The following is a 4,074-nucleotide window of genomic DNA, read 5'->3' on the forward strand; positions in this document are numbered from 1 at the left end:
GTATATGTATGACTCTATCCAATCCAAGCATCCCCATTTCCTCTTCCTCTAGTCTAGTATAGAAAAAAAAGGTCCAAGATCCGTGCTGTTATTCCCCACTGTCCTCCGAGAAGGGAAGCGCCGTCGGTCGCATCCCCATTAGCCGCCGGCGCCCGACGCCGCCGGAAACCAACAAAGGTACTTTTCCCACTCTCCACAGCAGGAGCACCACCACTGGCTTGATTTTCCTTAGCCAGATCCATGATTTCCTCTCTCCATTTGCAGATCTGACCTGAGCGTGTCCCCTGCCTAGCCCTTCCTCTTCCGCTCCCTGGATGCGGCGAAGGGGGAGATCTTCAAGATGAACACCAAGCCGAGCTCCATGAAGGAGGCAGAGAAGTGTGAGTTCTTCGATAGGAACACCAAGCCGAGGCTGGACGACCATCCAGAGGCGACGGTGGAGGCGGCCGGCGTGTTCGCCGGCGACATCATCCTAGAGATCCTCTCCCGCCTCCCTGTCAGGTCCGTCCACCGCTTCAAGTGTGTCTCTATGTCATGGCGCAACCTCATAGTAGACCCTGCCGACCGCAAAAAGCTTCCTCAGACCATTGTCGGCTTCCTCTACATGACCAACGACAATAGTGGGAATCGCCACCACTTCGCCAGCGTCTCCGGAGATGGCGCAACCCAGTTCGACCCTGCCCTCCCTTACCTGCAGCCTAACAAGTTCAAGGACATGGCCCCGGTGGATGCCTGCAATGGCCTCCTTCTCTAACGTGGCAGCAACAAGAAGATTGTCGCTTGGAATTGGTCAGAGGACAACTTCCGTTTTGTCGTGTGCAATCTCACGACCGGGAGGTGGGTGGAGCTGCCCCCTTCACCGCAGTCGGCGGAAAACAGATTTAGCTGTATTGCAGGTCTGGCTTTTGATCCCGCGGTCTCATCTCATTTCTACGTTCTTCACTTCTAGCAGACCTTTCGGGGATCTTACATCACAACAGTGAACATCTCCTCTACGGACAGGAGCCTGCACTCGCAGGGATAGTGGGATGGTGGAGAAAGTGGCGTTGTTCTTCCTTAGTAGATGTGTATTTGTCGGCGGTATGATGTACCTGAATGGCATCCATAAAGGCATCAACGGAGAGAATGTGCTGGTGGGGGTGGACATGGAAGTGAAAGTGTGGAAGATTATCCGCATGCCATACAGTTCAAGAGTTGGCATGTTTCGATCATCTCAGGGGTGCTTACACTTTGCTACAGCTTCTTCCTTTCATAAGATTGAACTCTGGTGCCTCAAGGATTGTCACACTAAAGAATTGGTCCCGAAGAATACCTCCAGCATCGATAAGCTTACGAGCATGACTAGGAAGTGGTACAATGTGGCTGGGATTCATCCAGATTGCGACACCATTTTCCTGGTTTCATGGGGAGGTGATACCTTGGCAGCGTACAATATGCAACATCAGGAAGTTGGTTGTATCCTTACTGTTGAGATAAACAATAGACAACGGCAGCGGTTTCTATCATATGTTCCTATGTTTTCAGAGTCATTAGCAGGTGTGGATGGGCAGTAGTGTAACCTTTAAACCACCCGTGTGCTTCCTCCAAAAATTGGATCTTATGTCGGCTGAAGTACTTGTTTGTGTACCTCTGAATCTGCTTGAATCATGCTGCCCAATTTGCTGGTGCTTGCACTCCTGTTTGGTTGATTTCCAGTTCAGAGCAATGCCTGGTAAACCTACAAATTTAGCATAATTTCATTTCTAAAGAACATTGTTACCCATGTTCTTATGTACCTAGCACTGGCTGTTGTTCTGGACATGTATTATAGTTTCATGTGGCTAAATTTTAATGTAATTGGTTTTCCATTCCATAACAATCAGTTATTATGGTTATCACAAATCCTATTGCAGATTGTGAACCTGGTAGTGTAGTAAAATCAGACTGGTTACTGGTGCAATGTCTAATTGAGCTTATCCATTCAGTATCTATAATCTATAATACCTAAATAGTTTATCCCCACTACTGTATTTCTCTTGACATGCACACTATCCACATCAGCAATGAGCCACATCAGCCATACTTTACCCACCTCATGCATGCACCGAATGGGCCATGTCAGCATTATTTTTCTTAAATCGTTTAGTTTTACTCTGATGGCGTATCAGCTGTTCTTTGGCTGCAGTGCTCCACCCCGACGTCTTCTTCCCAATTAATACCCAACGATTATTTTCCACTATTCTCTTCCGCTACTACGTTAAGTCCTTTTCATCTTCTCCACTAAACATAGAGGAACGGATTGAGTCTTGAGTTATCCTCCCTTTGAAGCAAATGAATCTGTTCGTACTCTTCATGTCAGTTATCGGGCGCTCGAGAGGATTTCCTTAGTTACCAAGTTCGCCCAAAGAAAATCAATTTGTTGGAGCGACGAAGTTGAAGCCCCGCCGTCCCTTTACCACCAGCGTCTTGGACAGGGTGAATTAAGAGGAGTCGACCCGAAGCTCCCGACCACCAGTAAAGGGCTTCATGGCGCGACGCCTCTAGGTCGTTCTGTATGCGTTCCATGATCGAAATTATGGTGCCATCTACAGCGCATCCACCTTATCAATCGATGTAGCTCTTGCCGACGAGCAGGTAACGAATCGCTTACATCGATCCCTGTTTATATCTCTCAAATTGACCTTGCCGTGCTGTCGATCCCAGTTGGTACCTCCATTGTGGCACCTAATTCGTGTCAGGTTGTTCTTGATTCCTCCATGGATCCAATCGTAAACCTATACTGTACTATCTTGCAACTTTTCCCAGAGGTTATCCTATGATTTGCTGATTGTTTTTGTCATCCTTTCTTTAATTATATTCACAGGATAACAAATTTTCATATTGTTTGCAACCCCCACTGATGCATGTTCATTGATTTGTTCTTCTGAATTTTTTTCAGTTGTGCTATCTGATTTGCTATATCAGTACAGGAAGCATAGATGGTTATGACACTTGGACAGGTGGGGTTCTGAAATTTATTTGACATGCACAATATCGGGTCCCACAATATGATAACATGAAAAGAAAAATTACTCTAGATCAGATTATCAAGCAGTTCAAGCAATTCTTGAACACTGCAGATTTGTTTCTCTAGCTTTATGGGAGACCATACATAATTCATGTATTAATGTTTACTTCTAGAAGTCCAAGCATATGTTGTATCACCATCATGTCTCGGATTTACCCAGGTAAGTAAATAAATAGTTATGCTTCAACTCATGTACGCCTTCCTAGCAAAAAAAAAAAAACTCATGTACACTTAATGTGTTGGCTGATGTTGTCATGAAAATAGTAAATACATAAATCATCAGATTAAGGTAAATACATATCTCGATGCATCATTTGCTCATTATAACTTCCAATTGTTAATTTGTTCCAAGTAGGAAATACATAAGTGCATTAGTAAGAAATTAGTAGAAAAAAAACTACTTACATCTATCTGTGGCCATTATTGGAAGGGCAAAAGGGAGCTGCGCCTAACTCTGGTGGTCAGAAACATAGTTTAAGTATCAGGGCCAATAACCACCCTGCAATGCTCCAAAAAGGTACTCCCTCTAATCTACTCCCTTCGTCCTATAATATAAGAGCGTTTTTTACATTACACTAATGTAAAAAACGTTCTTATATTATGAGACGGAAGGAGTAAAATATAAGTTTAGGGTTCACCGGCTGAGTCAGAAAAGAGAACGCAGTATGGGGCTGACATCGTCACTACTAGGAAAAGGGCTATAGATGGAATTGACACTAATGGCGCACCAGACATGTGATGCGCCATTACTATATACTAATGGCGCACCATGTGTTGGTGCGCCATTAGTGTGCAAATACTAATGGCGCACCACATATCACGGTGCGCCATTAGTAAAAAAAATTAAATTTTTTCAAAACTACTAATGGCGCACCATTCCACGGTGCGCCATTAGTAACTTGGCCCAAACATTCGCCCGAATGCACCCCCCGGTGGACCGCCTTTTCAGTTTCAAAAAAAATAAAAGAAAATGATAGAAATGTCAAAAAAAATAAAAGAAAATAAGATTCCCATGTGATATGTGGTCT

At 44.4% G+C, this 4,074-nt stretch overlaps 1 pseudogene; it reads left to right on the forward strand.

The window, feature by feature from the left end:
* Positions 1 to 361: 361 nt before the first annotated feature.
* Positions 362 to 1,553, forward strand: LOC125518119 (annotated as a pseudogene).
* The last annotated feature ends 2,521 nt before the right edge of the window (positions 1,554 to 4,074 follow it).

The sequence above is a fragment of the Triticum urartu genome, chromosome 7 (genome assembly GCF_003073215.2).
Source record: "Triticum urartu cultivar G1812 chromosome 7, Tu2.1, whole genome shotgun sequence".
Taxonomy (NCBI): domain Eukaryota; kingdom Viridiplantae; phylum Streptophyta; class Magnoliopsida; order Poales; family Poaceae; genus Triticum; species Triticum urartu.